The sequence below is a fragment of the Suncus etruscus genome, chromosome 13, assembly GCF_024139225.1.
Source record: "Suncus etruscus isolate mSunEtr1 chromosome 13, mSunEtr1.pri.cur, whole genome shotgun sequence".
NCBI lineage: Eukaryota > Metazoa > Chordata > Mammalia > Eulipotyphla > Soricidae > Suncus > Suncus etruscus.
This window is the reverse complement of record NC_064860.1, coordinates 19798373-19820478: the sequence shown is the minus strand read 5'-3', so window position 1 is coordinate 19820478 and position 22106 is coordinate 19798373.

The window sequence follows — 22106 nt, the reverse complement described above, 5'->3', positions numbered from 1 at the left end:
GGAGCTGGGAGTCAGGTAAATAGTTTCTCCAGCAATTCAGCTGTGACCATTCAACAGGAGCAATTTGGCAGGAATGGCGGCAGCAGAGTCTCCTACTCCCTCTTGCACTTCATTGGACTTTATATAGCCTTTTTCCAAAAGCCCTCCAACCACAGTTACAAGGGGCAGGCTTCTGGTAACTGATGTCTTCATCCTTAAAGGGTTAGTAGCACTTTTATAATTGGTCAAGAGCCATAAGAGTCTCTCTTTCCTTATAATATTGGATGCCGGGATTGAACCCAGGTCAACCAAGTGCCTACCTACTGTGCTATTACTTCGGTACTAGGTATCATATCTCTTAATGTACAACTTCCTCTTCCAGTTTCTCATTGGATTAGTTGTATGTAGAGGAAAATTGCTCTGGATGTTGCCTAAATTTTATTGGATTATTTGAATACTTGCGCCGATTGAAATTGGGTTTTTAGACCAGTTTTTCCACCTTGTTTTGTTCTCCTGTGGCTTTTATGTACTTTCTAATCTGTAAGCAGTTTCTACTTTTACTGTGTTTCTAATACCCTGTTTGTTCCAAATACTATTGTGATTCATTATATAGGCACACTTCCAGTCCTTTTATATTTAGAATTAAACCATGTGTCTTGAAAAATGGACCACCATTGCCTTTGTTGTTAATGTGTTTCCCTCTTTGAAGTTATTTTATTTTATTTTTCTGTTATTGTTTTAGAGAAAAAACAATAGGCACAGCCTTCTGGTGGGACTTTATTTCTGGGTTTAATATTGCTCTTGCTAAATTCATCTTTTGCGATCCCAAATGGATTGCTCAATGGCTACCAAATCCCTCATCCTCTCTGTAATGGGCTTTCCCATAAGATTCATCTGTAAGTCAAGTTTCTTCTTCTAAGTATTCATTCCAGACAATGAGTGTTTAATAGAGAATTTACCATGTGCTAGACACAGAATTAGAAGTGTAGACTAGAAATGAAGATCAGTTTTAGCTTTCTGTCACTTAAAGTCAATGAATGGCGAGAAAAATATGGCATGTCTGTGAATGAGTTGGGTTAACTGTCAGAGCTTAGTTTCGACTTATACAAAACAATCATTTTCAAGGACATCATTCTTATTTTGGTGAACCTGTCCAATAAACAACTGAAAGTCATAATTATATACAGTGGAAAACACAACTTTTGCTATTGTTTAGTGTGTGTGTGTGTGTGTGTGTGTGTGTGTGTGTGTGTGTGTATGTCTTTGTTGCCAGGGATTGAATTTAGGAACTAAGCCATGGGAAACTTGTGTACTACTGCTAAACTACATCCCTGGCTGCAAAGTATCATTTGATACTGTTGATCTAGGGGGAAAATGGCTGGGCAAAGCAAAGGCATTTTATCCATGTTCCTTCCTTTTCAGTCTTTGAAATGTTTCTAGTAGATTGGAATTGTTTTTTAAAATTGTTTTGAAAATCCTAGGGATATAATAATAATAATAATGATAATAATAATTAATAATAATATTTTTAAGCATTTATTGTGCTCAGAAGTATCTCATATATGCAATTGTGTGATTCCAATTAAAATATTTGAGTTTTCATTGTAGTTTTCAGCTGTTCTACTCATTTGTTTTGAACCTTTATGCCTCAGGGTCCTACTTAAGTACATCCTTGTTACTTCCTATATCCATTAGAATTCTTTAAGTATATGTATTTTTAGAAGATAGATTATGAGGTCTAAAAGAAAAATCATCCTCTCTGAAAAGAATGATTCCTGCCCATGCCCTGTCAAATTAACACTAACATTCATTTAAAGCTTCATGCATGTCAAATGCATTTTTACACATCATCTCATTTAATTCTCATACCTGTCTTAAGAGTTTGTTATTTTAACTCTTCCTTACAGAGAAGATCATAAGTTTCGTATTTTCTGATCTGCAATATTCTGAATGCATGTATGGTGGTGCTCCTTAGAGATTAATTACTTCTACTCACAGGCAGAGGCTGATTTTATCTGCATCTCAGGTACTTCTTAACTGTCCTAAGTGGAATTTAATACAGCTATTTTCAAGGTGGGCTTGCCCACATCTAGCTGTGCTCAGTGCTTACTCCTGGCTCTACTCCTAGCAAGCTCATCTCATATGAGATGCCAGGCATAGAATCCAGGTTGACCACATGCAATGTAAGTACCTACTGTACTATTGCTTGACCCCTAATATATCTAACCTTATTTTTATTACAATAAATTTTCTCTTCGGGTGTGAGTTTGGCTAGAGGATACTCTATTTTATTTCCTTTACAAATAGAGAGAGTGAAAGGTGCTTTACCTTACAAGGGCCCAAAGGAAACAAAGAACAAGTACAAATCCAAACAAACAAAACAACAAAAAGCGAAGCAGTAGCACTTCTCAAAAGAATCCACTGACATTTAAGTTTCAGTGACACTTAGCATTGCCCTGTACTACCACCAGTCTCCAGCCCAGCTTCCTGACTGAGAGCATATTGTGAATGAAGCCCTTCTTGTTCCTGTCAGTGCTGCAGCAGGCAGCAGGCAACAGGCAGGATATTCAACCTGACAAGGCTCTTGCTTGCTGGAACATGGAGGGAGCAAGATTCTTGCCAGTTTGATTCAGGAGCCCTCACTTGGCAGAACTGAGGGAACAGGCGCCATGGAGGGAAGATGCAGCCCCTCCATACACCCTTCACCTGGGTCCCTTGTTTCCCAATGACCCAACTGGCTTCCAGCATTCTTTTTTTTTTTTTTTTTTGGTTTCTTTTTGGGTCACACCCGGCAGCATTCAGGGGTTACTCCTGGATCTATGCTCAGAAATCACCCCTGGCAGGCTCAGGGGACCATATGGGATGCCGGGATTTCAACCGCCATCCTTCTGCATGAAAGGCAAACGCTTTACCATCATGCTATCTCTCCTTCGAGCGTTCTTATTCCCAGAAAGCCTCTTTGCTATTAGACCACTCTATTTGCTTGTTACTAAATTTTCAAGTTACTCAAATGTTACATGTAGGATTCATTTCTCAAGCCAATATGGGTTTGCAGAGCTGCAGCCTAATATATCTAATAAGGCAATTTCCAAGGTTTTAATGTTTGAAAACACATTTCTCAGAATAAAAATCTCTTTTCTAGACTCCACATCAAAAGTTGTTTAAAACTCATCAAAGAAAAATGAAAACCTAGAATAGGTTACCCTAAAAATAGCTTGTCATTATAAGTATTTTTAAAACTGCATTTTAAAAGATGGACAAATGACACTAATGAAAGATTAATCTGAAATTTTTGTTTATTTAATAAAAAATCAAGGTCTTTTATTATTTTGCCCAATACCCCTAAAAATGTATACCTCTTGTGTTTCCTTAAAGTAGGAAAAAGAACATATCTTCTTGGGTTAAGAAACATATATCTGGGGGCTGGAGATATAGCACAGCATTGTTTGCCTTGCAAGCAGCTGATCCAGGAGGACCTAAGGTGGTTGGTTCGAATCCCGGTGTCCCATATGATCCCACGTGCCTGCCAGGAGTTATTTCTGAGCAGATAGCCAGGAGTAACCCCTGAGCAATGCGGGTGTGGCCCAAAAACAAGAAAGAAAGAAAAGAAAGAAAGAAAGAAAGAAAGAAAGAAAGAAAGAAAGAAAGAAAGAAAGAAAGAAAGAAAGAAAGAAAGAAAGAAAGAAAGAAAGAAAGAAAGAAAGAAAGAAAGAAAGAAAGAAAGAAAGAAAGAAAGAAAGAAAGAAAGAAAGAAAGAAAGAAAGAAAGAAAGAAGGAAAGAAAGAAAGAAAGAAGGAAAGAAAGAAAGAAAGGAGGAGAGAAAGAAAGAAAGAAAGAAAGAAAGAAAGAAAGAAAGAAAGAAAGAAAGAAAGAAAGAAAGAAAGAAAGAAAGAAAGAAAGAAAGAAAGAAAGAAAGAAAGAAAGAAAGAAAGAAAGAAAGAAAGAAAGGAGGAAAGAAAGGAGGAAAGAAAGGAGGAAAGAAAGAAAGGAGGAAAGGAGGAAAGGAGGAAAGGAGGAAAGAAAGAAAGAGAAAGAAAGAAAGAAAGAGAGAAAGAGAGAGAAAGAAAGAAAGAAAGAAAGAAAGAAAGAAAGAAAGAAAGAAAAGAAAGAAAGAAAGAAAGAAAGAAAGAAAGAAAGAAAGAAAGAAAGAAAGAAAGAAAGAAAGAAAGAAAGGAGGAAAGGAGGAAAGAAAGAAAGAGAAAGAAAGAATGAAAGAGAGAAAGAGAGAGAAAGAAAGAAAGACGAAAGAAAGAAAGAGAGAAAGAAAGAAAGAAAGAAAGAAAGAAAGAAAGAAAGAAAGAAAGAAAGAAAGAAAGAAAGAAAGAAAGAGAAAGAAAGAATGAATGAATGAAAGAGAGAAAGAGAGAGAAAGAAAGAAAGACGAAAGAAAGAAAGAAAGAAAGAAAGAAAGAAAGAAAGAAAGAAAGAAAGAAAGAAAGAAAGAAAGAAAGAAAGAAAGAAAGAAGAAAGAAAGAAAGAAAGAAAGAAAGAAAGAAAGAAAGAAAGAAAGAAAGAAAGAAAGAAAGAAAGAAAGAAAGAAAGAAAGAAAGAAAGAAAGAAAGAAAGAAAGAAAGAAAGAAAGAAAGAAAGAAAGAAAGAAAGAAGAAAGAAAGAAAGAAAGAAAGAAAGAAAGAAAGAAAGAAAGAAAGAAAGAAAGAAAGAAAGAAAGAAAGAAAGAGAAGAAAGAAAGAAAGAGAGAAAGAGAAGAAAGAAAGAAAGAAAGAAAGAAAGAAAGAAAGAAAGAAAGAAAGAAAGAAAGAAAGAAAGAAAGAAAGAAAGAAAGAAAGAAAGAAAGAAAGAAAGAAAGAAAGAAAGAAAGAAAGAAAGAAAGAAAGAGAAACATATCAGAAAGGTAATAATCTAGCTTCATTTATGTTTTCATAGGCAGTGAGAATATTTTGTATTATTACATAAATAGGTAATTTTTATCACTGTTGCTTCTGTTTTAATTTTTATTTCTTTATTTTAATCAAATGAAATTACAAATCTTTCACAGTAATATTTTAGGTACATAGGATTATTGAATCAGGGGCATTCCCATCACCAATGTTGTCCTCCCTCCACCCCTGTTCCCAGCATGCATTCCATATTCCCCTCTTTTACCCCCTGCCTGCTAGTATAGGTGGTCCTTTCTGTGTCTAGTATGTTGTAAATTGGGCATCGATTCTGTTGTCGTTGGTTTTGGATTTGGTGTTTGTTTGATCATTTTTTTATTTCTACTTAATGTTCATTTGACTGTTTGGTCTTGGTACCCTCCATTATTTCCTCCTCCATTTGTGAGGCAGAGCAAAATGGTTCAAGTTGTATTGTTCTGTTTGAAGGAAAGAGAAAAAAAATAATTTAAAAAAATAATAAAAATAATAATAAAATAAAATGGGGCAAAAAAATCAAACAAGCAAAAACTGGGGAGAGTCCTTCTAGAGGCTATAATAATCAGCTTAAGGGCAGAGAGGGAAAAGAAAGAAAAACATAACAACAACAACAACAACAATAATAATAATAGTAGATCTTAAAAAATCAAAAAATAGAAAAGCACCAGAGCAATATAGACAGCAACCACACAATAACCACGGTCCTGAAGTAAAAACAAAACAAAGCACAAAAGAAAAACAACAACAAACAACATTTATCAAAGTATAGCTCTAAAGTTTTTTGAATACATGTACAAATTTCTTTATAATATTTCTGCAACAACACAATTCAACACATTATTTATGATTTAATTATAGACTTTTATAATTCTATCTAACTTGCTAGACACATGAGCAACTCAGGTAGTTATGGAAGAGAGAAAAAGGTACGCGTTGATAATACTACCTTCTGTCAAAATAGCTGTTTTTTCAGTTGTGCTTTCAATATGTTTTATTAATTGCTTTTTTGTAACAAACTTCATTTTTGTCTAGTTAATATAAAATTTCCCATACCTTGCATGTTTATTTTTATTTGATTTATTATTTTGTCAAGGAAAATTAGCAAAGAGAATTAGGATGCTTTACTCTTCTGTTTTGCTCGGGAGTTCCCAAGCTATGGTCAAAAGCCCCAGGAGTTCCTCCTAACAATTCTTGGCCAAATGGCCAAGTTTCCTTGTTGTTATTGTTTTGGTTTTTGGGTCACACCTGGCAGCGCTCAGGGGTTACTCCTGGCTCTATGCTCAGAAATCGCCCCTGGCAGGCACAGGGAACCATATGGGATGCCGGGTTTTGAACCACCATCATTCTGCATGAAAGGCAAACACCTTACCTCCATGCTATCTCTCTGCCCTCCCCTCACCTTTTTTTTCTTTTTTCAAATGGTCAAGTTTGTTTTTTTTTGTTGTTTTTTTTTTTTTTTTTGGATTTTGGGTCACACCCGGCGGTGTTCAAGGGTTACTCCTGGCTCTCTGCTCAGAAATAGCTCCTGGCAGGCACGGGGGACCATATGGGACACCGGGATTCGAACCAACCACCTTTGGTGGTCCTGGATCGGCTGCTTGCAAGGCAAACACCGCTGTGCTATCTCTCCGGGCCCCAAATGGTCAAGTTTTAATGTCTGGATCCCAGGATGTGACGCCCTGAAGGGTCCGGAAGTACCTGAGCAACTCCAGTAGTACTGAGGATGTGTCCAAGGGTCATACCAAAAAACTCAAAGAACCAAGTTGTACTAGAGACAGGACTGGGTTGACTGAATAAAAGGCACGAATCTTAGTCTCTTTGCTATCTCTTTGGCCCTTAATGTGATGTTCTTGTTGCTTTGTAGTACTGGGGATCAAATTTAGTCTCATGCTTACAAAATATATACTGAGACCAACATGTTTATTTAAACTTTGTGTGCCAAGAACTTGTAACTAGTACAAGCTGTATTACATTATTTTTGGGAGGAGGATTGTTGGCTATTTTCACTTTATTGATATCCTTTTAGTTACACTCTACATTCTTATTCTATAACTACATTTAAGACATATCTTTTCTTATTGGGGGACCTTTATGAATAGCTCTAAACCTATTCAATTGTTATTACAATTAATTCTCATCATTTAACAACATTTATTTTGTATCATTAACAACCTAAATGGTGCCTAACAAAACTCTGTGATGCCTTTTCTCTCAATTTAAAGAAATTAGTTAAGATTTTAACTCTAAATGTTATTCAGTCTTAAAAAAGATATTTTGTCACATGTGACATCATATATGAAACTTTAGGGATTAATGCTAGATGAAATGCCAGACAGAAAGAGACTAACCGTATGTTTTCACTTAAGTACAGAATTTTGACTCAGGGAACAGGATAATGGCTTTCAAAGAAGAGGAGCCTGAGAATCATGGAGCTGGGTCAAGTGTGAAGCCTAGATAGAAGTAAACATTGCAGGCAGAAGTGATAGTTTAGTGGGTTGGCTGCTTGCCTGTACCTGTCTGATCCAGGTCAGATCCCTGGTATCCCAACCAGGAGTAATTCCTGATTGCAGAGCAAGAAATAACCACTTTGCACAGCAGGGAGTGGCACAAAAGCCAAAAAAAATGTTAAGTTTATGTGGTGATGGATGGTAAAAGTTATAATGGCGAAACTTACACAGTTTACACAAATATTGAACCATTATGTTGTACAAATAAGTCTAATGTGCCTTTACCTCTCTTTTATTTCTCAGGAAATTAAAAATAATTAAAGTTCAAGTCCCAAGAGATTATAAAGGTTAAAATCCTTATTATAAACCAGAACTGGTGTTAGTGGTAATTAATACAATTGAAGGGGAGGTCAATGTATATTACATGCAGCCTGTAACTTACAATTGAAGTTATGTAGTACTTAAAAAGAATGCACATTAAGAGTCATGCTGACATCTAAAATCCATAACAGAGATGAAAGTAAACAAGAAAAACAGAGAAAAGGATCCTTTGGGGCCGGAGCAGTAGCACAGCTGTAGGGGTGTTTGCTTTGCCCATGCTAACCTAGGACAGACTGCAGTTTGATCCCTCTGCATCCCATATGGTCCCCAAGCCAGGAGTGATTTCTGTGTGTATAGCCAGGAATAACCCCAGAGTGTCACCAGGTGTGGCCCCGCAAAAAAAGATATGCAGGTACCTGTTTGATAATAAATAAATTAAATTTGTAACTAGAGTAGGGGGTTAATATGCTTGCCTTGCCCACTGATGATTTCTGGGTTTGAGCCCTGGCATCTGAGCACTGCCACGTGTGTCAAACCCACTTAAGAAAAAAATCAAAAGCTACATTAGTTAAAGTTGAGGTGGTATTGGTGTCCAATAAATAAGAAAACATTCACATTAACATTTATACTAACCATGATGAGTAATGGTTTCTTGAAGACTGTGTTACTTCTTTTTTTGGAAGTGGCACACCCATTTGATGTTCATGGGTTACTCCTGACTAAGTGCTCAGAAATAGCCCCTGGCTTGGGGGAACCATATGCGACGCTGGGGGATTGAACCGCGGTCCTTCCTTGGCTAGCGCTTGCAAGGCAGACACCTTATCTCTAGCGCCACTTCACTGGCCCCTAAGACTGTGTTATTTCTGAAGTATGTTTTCTGAGGCTATAATATTCTTGTTGTTTATTTGTTTAACCTTTTATCTTTTGAGGTCACCAAAAGAAGAACTCCCCTGATCAGTATTATCATACTACTGATTATATGATGTGTGATTGGCTCTGACAGCATACCAGTATCTTAAAGATTCTCCTCACTTACTAAGTGATTTTGTTTTATTTTTATGGGTTTTTATTTTAAAGGCCAAGACTGTTGATACTCCTGGTTCTGTGCTCAGGAATTACTCATGGTGGTGCTCAGGGTATCTTAAAGATGTTGGGGATCAAATTGGTGTGGTCACATCCTAAGCAAATGCCTTACCTCCTATATTATTACTTCAGCCTCCACATTACCAAATAATAGCAAAACTGGGGACTGGGTAGGGAAGTTACAAGTAAGGAAATATTACATCTTTATTTATGTGGTAGATACTTGAGAGCAAATTTGTTGTGCAAGAATAACACATAACTATGCATTCTTTCACATTCTAAAAATGTGAAAGTATTCAGAGATGGTTGGATGAACTGTGGTCCAGTGAAAACAAGAAAGAATGTTTTAAAGTAGGCTATAAAATCACCTGTAAAAGACTGCACTTTGAACTCACTGGGCATATTAACATGTGTTATGAGTTAGCAGTCTGGTGATTTTCAAATTATGCCACTGTACATAATAGAGCATTGTTTGATAGACCTCGCTAAGTGGCCTGGCACAAAATCAGATCTGTCATCTAGAGGAGAGGAAGGCGATTCCAATTTCATCCAAATAAGCTCATATGAAAACTAGGAAAAACAAATGTGACACAGCTGCAGTAGCCCGGCCAAGTTAAAAATGCTACAAATATTTCATGCCTGTAGTATAGGATTGCCAGCTAATGGGAGATACTTAAGTGTAAAGGAGAGCCAGATTGCCTTTGATATAAATTGGTAATAAAAATGCTATAGGGTCAATATTTATGATCCTTAAAGGTCATAATAACATGCTCCCGGTGTTATTACTTGAACAGGCACTACATAAAATATCCATACAAGGTGACTAAATAGATTGAGTGGCATGTACACAATGGACTGAGACTTTTAATCAACAATTTATTAGACCCCGTGACATATGTTGGTAGTAATAGTTTATATAAACATGTGTATTATTTTATCTAAAAGAAATTGTCATGTCATTCTGAATCATCTACAAAAAAGAAAGAAAATTCTATAGCCAGAAGTGATATATTATTATTTATAATAGTAATGGTACATGATTCAGGTTAATTATGATGTGTTCAGCAACGATATCTCTATTGGGCCTGCAAAATGAGTGATTGAATACAAATGAAACTGATAAAAGAGAGCACTGAAGCAACAGACTTTCTCCTATTGGTCTTGAAAAATCAAACGGCCATGGTGTGGAGAGGACCATATGGAGGAATTCTGATAACAGCTAGTGATTTGGGAACTGGACTCCAACATGGCATGAGTGTCCATACAGCCTACAGATTGATGGATGAAGTGGACAAATAAAGTGGTCCTGGCTGTATTTTGCTAATACTCCAAACCCACAGATGTTGTGAGTTAAGTAAGTGGATGTAACTTTAAGTTCCACATTTTGGGTAAAAATGAGTATTTTTTTATAACAAAGATTACGATATAGCTAGTTGACCATTCTCTTTGTCAGTCTCGCTGCTTTTAACTCCCCAAAAGTCTCTTGTTAAATTGAGTCCATAACCCACAGTTCTATGCTCTAAAGCAAAGAGAATTGAAAAATTCTTCTGTGAAAGCCAAGTAACTTCCTCCTAGTGTCTTAGTTTATATATAAAACATATGGATTCTCTTACCTTTATATATAATCTTTTAACCTCTCCATTCACTTAACATTCTTCTAATATATATTTTTAGTTCTTGTGATGTTTCTTTCTAAACACACATCTGTTTGCTCACAAGTCATACATTGATATAAATGGTTTCAAGATCCTACAAGGAACTTTAGTTGAACAGAAATATTTGTCATTGTCCTTATTTTAGAGTTTTTTGAGTTTTGCTTTATTTTGGATATCCAAGTGAAATCCTAACTTCTTTGTCCTGAAAACATGGTAGATATTTTTCAGTGTTAACTTCAAAGTAACCATTTCTCACACATCTAGGCATGCATTGTGATTTATTTTTTATTTTTCTTTAATGATGGTAAAGAGAAAAATAACACAACATAACATGAAGTTTGTCTTTAGAACTCTTTTAAGCACACGGTTCAGGAATGACAAGTGTGTCCCTGTTGTTGAGTTACCAATCTCTAGAACTTTCCAGCTTACAAAACTGAAACTATATCATCAGCTAACCCTCTTCCTCCCCCACTGCCAGTCCTCCCTCAGCTGATGTTCTAAATTAGTGATTTAAATTTCAAAGTGTGGTTTCTGGACCAGCTGCTTTAATATTAACTGAGTGTACAGTCTTGATCCTTAACACAGACATACTAAATTTGGGGTGGACTTAGGAAATTTGTTTTATCAAACCCTACAGATGATGTTGATACATGCTGACTTCTGCAAGCCACAGCTTGATTACATCCTGGGACATCTAAAAACATTTAAAAATTTGAGATCTCTGGTTCCTACACAAAGACAATTCTGATTTCATAGACATCAATACAACTTTGTCTTTGGACTAAATTTCAAAAACTTTCTAGACATCCCTATTGAGAACTAGTCTGCATGTTCAGTGAGCTCAAGCATTCTGATCTTTCTAAATCTGGTGAGAGTAGTGATTTCCAAGCATTGGCCTCTCAAGGTGGAACTTTAGGAGCAACTAACATAGTGGAACATTCCCAGAAATTGGGATTTAATCAGTCCTCTTGGTGGCCCGAGGTGGGAGTTTAGCTTTAAAAGTAAGGAAAAAAATCAAGCAACTTTTGAGTGCTAGCAAATTGGGACAAACATTGAACACTTTCCTTGTTCTGCACATAAATTCCTAGATCTAAAGAAGATACCTAATTTCTGATATTTATAAAAAAATCATTTTATGTGTTATGTATGTTTGCATGTGTCTGACTAACTCAAAAACAATTTTACTGACTCTTAACACCCCTCAACAGAATGGAGACTTAAAAAAGAATGATTTGTATCCCAAGGTAAGATAAAGAGAGCAGAGCTTCTCAATCTTGGCAACACATTAGAGTCTCGTGGGAGCCTTTAACACCTCCAATACCTAGGCTGCACACCAGACCAATTAAGTCCAATTAAATCAGAACCTCTGGGTGTCACTGAGGTATCAGTGTTATGTAAATTAAATCAGAACAGAACAGCGTAATCAAGAGTTCAGTCTTATTTAAATCTCCTCCAAGGTTCCCAAGGGCAGACTAGAGTACTGTCTCTCTTTAAGGAAGACAATATCATCCTTCTAGCTTCCTTACAGATCACCTATTAGCTCAGCCAGTATAATAAGCTCAAGGGAGAAAGGACCATTTGAATAGTGTTGGTAACCACACTGACACAAACAGAACCTTCATTAATGCATGGCTTCTTAGTATACTTCTGGCTCTTAACTGTGAAGCGATGAACTTCTTTTCTACTTCTATTTTTCACCAATACAGGTACATATGTACTTTTCTAAAGTTACAATTGAGTCAAAGTCTCCAGAAAATCTTGCTTGACTTAGATTCCATATCCCTTTGTTCTGTTCTCTTAACAATGTGAGTATATATCTGGTATGGTCTTCACATACACAATTATTAAAAATGTTTATTTGACTTCCCTTACAGACTATATGTCTTGTTTTGTACTACATGGCCTAGCAGAGTTCCTGGCACAATGTTCTTACACAGATTTTTGGTAAATGGTGATTTGCCTCCTGAGTGGTTCCTTATGCAATACAACTGGCTTAGGAAGAGAAAAGCAGCTATTTGAGATTAACATTTATGCAGGCCACTTTAGTTCTATCATAAAACAGTTTTGAAGGTTTTGAAGTCCACTCAACCACAAAACCCAACTTCATAGTTAGACTCATGTATCTCTACTGCCTCCTGCCTTGGTGGTCATTTTTAGTCCTCACTTTTAGAGATGAAGGTCACTGAATATAAATAAGACATTGCTTTTTTCCCCCATAAAAATGCTATTCAGGATAAACCTAAGAATAAAGAAGTAGCAGGGGATTTAATGTACTTCTCCCTTCTCTTTGACACTAGGCTCATTATTATTCTTTTTAAATCATAGTAATTTATTATCATTGTTTAAAATATATATTTACAAAGATATTTTAAAGCTTGAAACTTTAACTTTTTGTGGATATACTTTTCTGTTCCTTCTAGCTATATCTACAAAAGCCCTAGTTCTAGACACGAGCTATTTATGCTATTCCTTTTGATTATATGGATTGAAGGGAAAAAGTAAGTGAGCTCTTCCAGAAGGGCTACAGCAAGTATGTCATTAACATTTTTCTATCGCCAAATTTAGTCATCAGATTAATTGCTGAGATTTAATTGTTCTCATGAGGTTTCACAGTGATTGCTTCATTGACCATACTGTTCTACAAAGAAAATATATGTACAGACTTTCAAATTCTCTATTATTTCTGGAACAAAAAGAGCAGCACTTAGTTGAGAAACCAAATGTGTTTAGTTCTAAATATGCAATTGTGAGAGATTTGGAGAATTGTAGCTGCAGATTTGAGAAGGCTCTGCTCCATCAGAATCTGTCATCTAAAGAATAAGGCACCATTGGAGGCATATCACAGGCAGCAGCTACTCAACAACCCTCTAATAAAACCTTCTATCCCTTCACTTATATTTAACAGAAATAGAAAGACCATTAAAATGTAGACTGCAGAAAAAAAAACAAGACTAAACTTTTAAGTCTGACTCACTAAGGACTTTTTTACATCTTCCTGGTGCTACATCTCAATTGTGTTTGGACTTTTGCTTTATTTCTGTGAGGTGTCTTCCCCTCCTCCCAAGATAATTTTGTATTGAGGAGGAGGAAGAAATGGAGTTTTGTGTTTTGAAGCTGAGAGAGTAGATTCCTATATATGTACCTTGACATTGCTGCTAACTTGTACTGTACAATTAATGTCTACAGAACATTCTATTCTCTGTATTCCCCATAAATCATCACCGGATACAGGTTAATTCTAAGTAAAAAGACCCTTCAGTCTTACTGCATCTCATTACACCCACCTCAACTATATTTATGTGTGTGTATAAATATACAGATTTCTGTGTGTCTTCTAGAAGCAAAGGTTCAGGGTTCTAGAAACCACTAATTGTGTCAGGATATTGATGTCACAGAGAGAAAAATACAAGATGCATATTTAAAAGTTATATATACACACATATTTATGAGGAGTGTGCTTACTGGGTATAGAAGAGTAGGAAGCATGAAAACTTGGTCAAGAATGGACTCATCCACATATCTTTAAGAAGTGGCAGGAATACATAGGCATGAAAAATAAATAAATAAGCAAATTTTATCTCTTCCCCACATGATAAGATGAACCCAATGATATGATAATCAAGAAACTTGTATTTATTTTATGCAGTATTAGAGATTTGATTATTGCTTTTATTTTCTTTTCAAAACAATGCATGCCCACCAAATTTTTTATCTTTTGGTGATGATTGACATTTCTTACCTGTGGTCCTACCAAGTATGCTCAGATTTTTTTGGGGGGGAGTCACACCTGGCATCGCTCAGGAGTTACTCCTTGCTCTATGCTCAGAAATAGCTCCTGGCAGGCTCGGGGGACCATATGGGACACTGGGATTAGAACCGATGACCTTCTGCATGAAAGGCAAACACCTTACTGTCCATGCTCTCTCCAGCCCCATGCTCTGATTTTTTTAAAACATAAATTGGTACCCACATCTATTTCTTCCAGTTTTTGGATATCTCAGCTGCTTTTCCTTCCAGTTTTCTATGTATTCTCCATTTAGCTATTAGAAATTCTGTCCAGAACTTAGTAAGGACAATAAAATTGTACAGAATGTTTTACCACAGTAAGAATATAAAAAGCCAAAAGATAAATGCTGTCTCCCATTCAAAGGGAAGAACTACAAAATGACAATATTTTCTTCCACTCTTTTAGTATAATATCAATCAGAGTTAAAACATTTTATAGCTTAAATTGTTTCAAAGATGGATAAATTTCACTCAACTGTGCAAACTTTAAACATACCTCTGATACTTAAATGCAATCTGGAGATGCAATAGTGGCCAAGGGTATTGTTTGTGGAAAGATGTAACCCCATGGAAGGAGTCTCCAATATATTTTGTTCTGGAAAATAAAATGCTAGCTACCAGATGTATGAGTTGTTACAGCATAATTTTACATTTCAGCATATAAGTTTGATTGAAGACAGAAATCTACTGCTGTGAGAATAGCAGGGGATTATTAAGAAATATTAGAATGTAATAGAACTGTCAAAGAACTGAGAAACTAGATTCTTAGTTGATTTTATGGTGATGATCCCAATCATCACACTGTAGAGTGGTCATTGGTCACCCCAGAACCCAATACTTTGATTAAAGTCAGACATTTTCTATTAATAAATCCAGATAATTATTGCATCCCTAATCAATTGTCAAAGTGGTGATAATCTCAAATTCTTTCCTTTGCTGCTATTCTATACCTGATTTCCTGGACTTTTCTCATTTCTGTTTCCAAAGAAGTCTCACGAAGTTCATTTGTCAATTGGAAAACACACTTCTCACAAAGGAATAATATGGAGATTTAAAAAAGAAAAAAATTTCTTGGAAATCTTTCCTAATAGAAGAACTAATAAATTGCGTGAAAAGCTCAGAATTTTAGAAACAGCGACAAATGACATGTTCTATAAACTCTGTTATGTGAATACTGTCAATATTGTGACATTACCTGTGTAATGTCTGTTACTGTATATCCAACTTAGGATCTGAGAGCCAAAAGGAAAAGCATCTAGCTAAATAGTTGATCAATGCAGAAAAAATGCAATAAATTTACATTTACTAGCGAATGGTTAGGGCATGAGGTCTAAATTCAGTCAGTAGATGTCAAAAGGTTCTGGCTCACTTGGCTTTTAGGCTGCTTACAAATCCAATTTACCTTGAGACCATTTTATATCGAGTATATATTGATGTGATTAAAATGCCAGTGTTGAAATAATAGTACAGTGGGTATGGCATTTTCTTTACATTGGTATGACCCAATTTTGAGTCCCTGGCATCTCATATGGTCCCCAAGAACCTCCAGAAATAATTCCTGAGTGCAGAGCAAGGAGTAACCAAACAAACAAAAAGCAAACAAACAAACAAAAAACCAAAAAAAAAAACCCCAAACAAACAAAATCCAAAAATCCTAAATCAATATGACTTGCTCATAGCATAGTTTGAATTTTCCTTAAGTAGTGACTAGATATTCTTCCAAACCAAAGCAGCTTACTGGATAATGATACCCACGAAAATGATATAATTCTAAAAAAAGAATAATTCAGTAACATAAAGATTATAGTAATAAAATCTACAACATAAAAATCTTATACTATATATAAATAAACAAGGTGAATAATATTCTAAGAATGCAGTGAGTTTTACCTCAGAGGTAAAACTCCACATTTTGCTTTTTTTTTTAGGCCACAGTTGGTTGTACTTATGTCTTACTCCTAGTTCTGTGTTCAAGGATAACTCCCAACAAAACTCTGGCGATCTTATAAGGTGCCCTGAATAGAAATTGTGTTGGCTGCATGTAAGGCAAGTGCCATAACCACAATATGTTCTTTTTACCACGACATTTTTATTGCCCAGTGCATAAAAGCATTATTGTGGAGTAATAATGACTTAAGTCAACTTAACCAGTCTATTTTCCTCTGGACCAAGTATGAGTGATAAACCTTTTTTTTTTTTTTTCAAATAACAGCATGTGCTGAAGGTTCAAGCAAGCATATAATTGCTTAATGAAAACAATTAGTAGCTTCAAATAAACAGTTATCTTGATATTTCTCTCCTCAACCTTCCACTTACAGGCCCATGTAGGGTGAATCTAAATGACTATGCACACATCAATTTTTAGTGTACTTTTCACAGTTTAAGAATTCCAAAGTATTTATTTTCTGGAGCTGATCTCATCTTGATGTAGGCTGAATCTTCCTTAGTTTAAAATTATATCCTTCAATTTTATGCTGGCTTTTTCTCTTCTGTGTTTCTCAAGGATATATTCAAGTTCATCTTTAATTTTTCTTGATTCTACGTTCTTCCTGTGCTCTTGCTTTGCTTCTATGTTTCTACATTCTCCTCTCCCTGCTTTGTTTTTATTTTTGAAGCTTTTTTTGGAATTATATTTATAAAGATTGTCTTGTATATACTCCTTTTCCATATATACTTAAACAGTCTGTCACTCAAAAGAATGGGTAGAATCATTTCTTCATGTAGAAGTTCTGACAGAAATGGGTAGCAAACCCAGAAAATACTAGCACCCCAAAATATGGAATACACACAGATTTCTTTTTTAATAGATTTAAAACTTGACCAAATGAAAGAGCAAGACAGAAATATAGATAGAGAGATCAAAATAGGGAATACATGGAATTTGGCTAGGAGTTTGAAGTTGGAAAGACAAATATGTCCTCTCTGTTTTCCCATCCTTTAAAAAAAATCTTAAAAAAAAACAAAAAACATTGCAAGTCAGTGTTTTTAAAATCTAGGATGGTGGGTCTCAGTTCTTGATGATTTTTAAAAAACATCCTCCACATAAAAATTAAATTACACTAGTGCCCATACATCTCCTGACTGCCTCTGCATCTCCTTTTTTAGGATATCCTAAAGTGCACCTGGATTGAAAATCACTGGTGCATGGCCCAATATTATGGGAGAAATATCTAAGATTGTTTGTTTGTTTGTTTGTTTGTTTACCTACTTACCTGAAAGTTGAACAGTTTAAATGATGGATAAAATTTTGCTAGTTCTATGGAAAAGGGTGCAAAGGGCATTATAGGTACAGGCAAAAACCTATACAAATCCACAAACACATGAAGTTAAATGGGGTAAAAAAAAAAAAAAAAAAAAAAGCTGGAGATTTAAAAAAGCGGCCCTTTGTGAAGAGAGTGCTTGCCAGATATGAGAGATCTATTTGAGATAATGAGAGATCTGTGTGAGAGACCCAAAAAAACATGATCACAGATGATTTTGAGAAGACCATTCTGGTGTGAGTATGTAGGAGTTATTTGAAGAAAAGAAGAACATTATGAAGTTTATAGAAAGTCCAAGTTGTGAGAGAAATAATAACAGAAAATAATAATAACTCAAAGATAACACTTATACATTAAAGAAAACTTTAAAGCAGTATTATTTAATTGCAGTCTGCAGACTGGTGTTGGTCCAGAGGTATAGGAAGGTTGAACACCACCATTCTATTGCAGTGGTAATAAATGCTGATGTGAGGACCTGCATCCAGACAGGTACCAGCCTACTGATGTACAAAGGTTGAAAAACATTACTTTATAGAACTTGAAAACATATTAAGGCAAAGAGTAATCAAAGAAACCTTTGGTTAGTTTTTGCCCAAGTGGCAGCAGGAGTAGCTGGAGTTTCTATTTGACATATAACTAAAGGAAAGAGCACATATCCAATCCATGCTGTCTATGAATGTTCAATTGAAATATTAAAAAAAAAAGAAAGAAATACACCATGCTGACAGGGAACAAAAAGGAAACACTATTGATCAATATATTAACAAGAAATCTAGTTCCCTTGTTGGTGAATTTCAAGCAGGGGTCTCAAACTCGCGGCCCATGGGCCACAAATGTCCCTCCGTACATTTTGTGGCCATGCCCTAGAGGAATCTTTTTATGTTTTGTTTTCTTATAGTTATTTGGGTCACACACCCCAATGTTCAAGGCTTAGTACTGACTTTGCACTCAAGGATCACCCCAACTTTGCCTCCTGCAGTCCGCTGGTAAATTAAGTTTGAGACCCCTGATTAGGGAGTAACAGTGAATGATATTCCAATTAAACTGAGATTTAGTGTGAAGAATACCATTTTAAAGATTCAGATGCAGTGGAGCAAGATGAAGTGGCCAAAAACATTTATTTTCTGTCTATTTCAGGCTTTATTCAATTCATTTAGAACTGCTGGAAATAGTTTTGATTGGGAAGAGGATATCCCATGATGTCTTCTCTTACATCAGATTCTATCTGGAGTCAGAACTAAAAGACAACTTTACTTTTGAGTGTTTTTGTTTGATGGACTTATATTTCATAACAATGTGAGAAATAACTAATAACATTAGTTTAATGAATGTTGGGAATATAAAATATGAATAAACACATAATAATGTATTTAATGGACCATGAAAATAAAAGGGTGGATTAATATCCTGTGAAAGTTAAATAAGTTAATTACACTACAATGAGAGGAAAAAATATGTGCTTTTTTCCCTACTCTGTGTGGGAAGGAATTTCACATATTCCATTGGTTAGCAGATCACTGGTGTGCTGAATTACAGAAAGAAAAGGCCATGGTATTTATTAAGGACAGATTGGGGGAATTAAAAGTGAAGCAATTATGGCAAATGAATGTGTTGCTTTAAAATTTCAATCATTTATTTAATATTTAATGACTCCCTAGTGATATATACATATATATATAGTTTGAAATAAAATTATCTATAAATGATTAGATCTTTTTAGAGAACTAGAAGTATACAAAGTGGTTAAGTCACTAAAAATCATAAATCTTGGGGAGAAACTAAGCAAACAAGCAGTGAATATAAGTAAGTCAGTACATAAAGAAATTCACTGTTTCCTTACTTCCTTAAATAAAATTATTTTAATAAAAATAGCCATGCCATCTCTTAATTATAAGCAAATTTATACACAGAGAAAAGCATAAAAAATAGGGGCAAGAGGGTAGCATAGTGGTAGGGCTTTTGCCTTGTATGCAGCTGACTCAGGACGAATGTGGTTCAATCTCTGGCATCCAATATGGTCCCCTGAGCCAGGAGCAATTTCTTTTTTTTTTTTTTATTGTGGCCAGAGTGCATTACAAATCTTTCACTGCATCATTTATGGTACATAGTGACAATGAATAAGGGTCATTCCCACCACCAGTGCTGTCCTCCCTCCACCCCTGTTCCCAGCATGAATCCCATATCTCCCTCCATTACCCACCAGAATGCTAGTGCAACTGGTCTCCACTTTACAGCTTGTTGTAGATTGAGCATCCATTCCACCGTCATTGGAGATAAAAAGGATAAGAAAAAAAAGGGAGAAAAAAAATTCGGTAACGACTACCAAAAAAAGAAAGAGAGGGGAAAAAATGGAAGAAAAAAGGAAAAAATGCACCCAGCAAATAAAAATAAAAATAAATCACCAAATAATAACCACAAGAGTGAAAAAGAAAGAGAAAAGTGGAAGAAAAAAGAGAAGGAAAATAAAGTAAAAAAAAAACTAACAAATCAAAACAAAAAAAAGTAAGGGTACTGAAGTAGCAGGGTTTGGCTTTCCCACCACTTTTTTTTTTTTTTTGCATAGGCACAGTAAGCATTGGGAAAGAAAGGGAATTCCCATGGCCTAAGAGATTCAGGGTTTCTCCATCCTTGAAGCATACCATCATGGGATCAACCCCTGACTCCATATATACTCATTACCCCATCCCAAAGGCTTTTTTGTGGTGCCAGGAAACTTTCCTCTCGGTTGTGTGTGAGAAAATCAAGCCACTGTAGCTAGCGATCTTGGTATTTGTGCAGGTTGTAGGTCAAGGTCTAGGATAGAGTCTTTACGGTTCTAGAGGCTTCTATTCATCATTGTTGTTGTATTCAGTCTTCTGTAACACTTGCTCCCTGTTTTTGTTCAGTCCCTAAGCCGAAGCCTAGGATATTATGGATCCAAAGACTGAGCAAAAGCTCAGTCTCTGTTGTCCAGTTTGGACCTCTGCAATAAGACATCTTGTTGTTGTTGTTGTTGTTGTTGTTGTTGTTGTTGGAGTCCTGGGCTACAGCCTAGGGTAGGGTTTTCCTTATTGGTCCCAAGGTAGGTTCTTTTCAGTCACGGTTGTCAAAATTAGTTTTCTGTTGTTGGTACTCTTATTTTTCACAGTTCAAAGGACGATACCTCTTCTGATTTCCATTTAGTGTAGGTGATGTGATAGGACAACTTGGTCTTAAGTCAAGTTGTCCTTTCCTCATTGTCATATCAAAACTGGTACAAGTTGGTGCCAGAGCAGTGTTATAAATATCCCAATGGAGCTTAGTTCCTGGTGGTGTTGCCCGGAGCTGTATCAGTTCTGCGTCTGGGATCTGGAGGTTGGGATTGGACTAACACTGTCCAATCTCCTGGAGACTGCGTTGTATCCAAATGACACAAGTTCAGGATGGAGGCACCCTTCTGCTATAAAAAGTGTGAGTTCTTATCCCTAGAAGATAAGATCTTGTTTCTGTGTCTATGGTTTCCCCCTTTTTTATTGAGCCCATACAAAACCGTATGGCGTCATACTGTGTTGCTGGTGCTATTCTGGGTAAGGATGACAGGCTGCACACATAATCTCTGTGGTCTGGTTTTGATCTGAGCTTTTATCCCAGTCAAGGCTTTTTGTACCAAGCAGCACCAAAAATGGTAAGGATATAGAAAACAAATGTATATATTAGAATAGAACAAATAAATAAAACAGTTAAAAAGAAAAGGTATTCAGGTCATATTTCAAACCCTAAACTAGGGCTCTTTTATTGGTCCCAAGATGTATACAGTCTGGTCGTGGTTCTAGCAGCCAGTCATCTGCAAATCCCGATCTTGGTTTTTGGACTTACCAAAGGGTGCCAAGACTTCTGGTTTTGTCTTGTCATTAGTTGGTAAGGTAGGCTAATCTGCTCTAAGGTCAAGATGTTCGCATTTTCCTCGTTGTCAGGATATCATGTTAGAGCTGGGCCTTGTTGTTGGTCCCGACGTATCAAGGCTGTCCCGGATGGAGTTTGTTTCCTGCAGCTGTTGTGAAGAGCTGTGCCGTTTCTATGTCAGGGATCAAGGGTTCAAGGCTGGATGAATGGTATCTAATCACCTGAGGTCTAAGTTGATTCCACATGACATATTTTCAAGGCAGGAGATATCCCTATATTGTAAACAACTATGAGTTCCTATCTCTAGTAGATAGGAGCTCTTTTTTTTTTTATATCTAAGATTTCCCCTTTACTTAGTGTGCCTTTGCAGAGGGAAGTGGTGCTACATTATAATGTCTGTGTATTTGTGGGTGGACTGATGGGATAACCGAAACAGGTCACATACCCAAAAACGAGGAGAAAAAAAGAAAAGAAAAAAAAAAATAAGGGAATTAAAAATGTATGTACTCACAAATATATATATATAGGACAATCATTTAAAAAAGATAAATAAGGCAAAAGCTGGCTCCCTGTGTGTGACACCAGGCGGGGAAAATCCGCGAAAGTACACCGGCCCAGTGGGGCTCAGCTGTGAAAGACTGTGAGTGTGACCTGTCTATGTCTGTCTACTGTCCTCTTGCGTGAAACTCTTGCGAGTGGGGCAAAAAGAGGCTCAGAGGAGCACGGCCGCTCCGCTTCGCTACGCGGCCGTGCACTCTTTCTAAGGAAAGAACTCCATTGCAACAAGAAGGAAAAATCACACTAAGAACGGCGCTATATCACAGAAGCAAACATTTCTCTCTG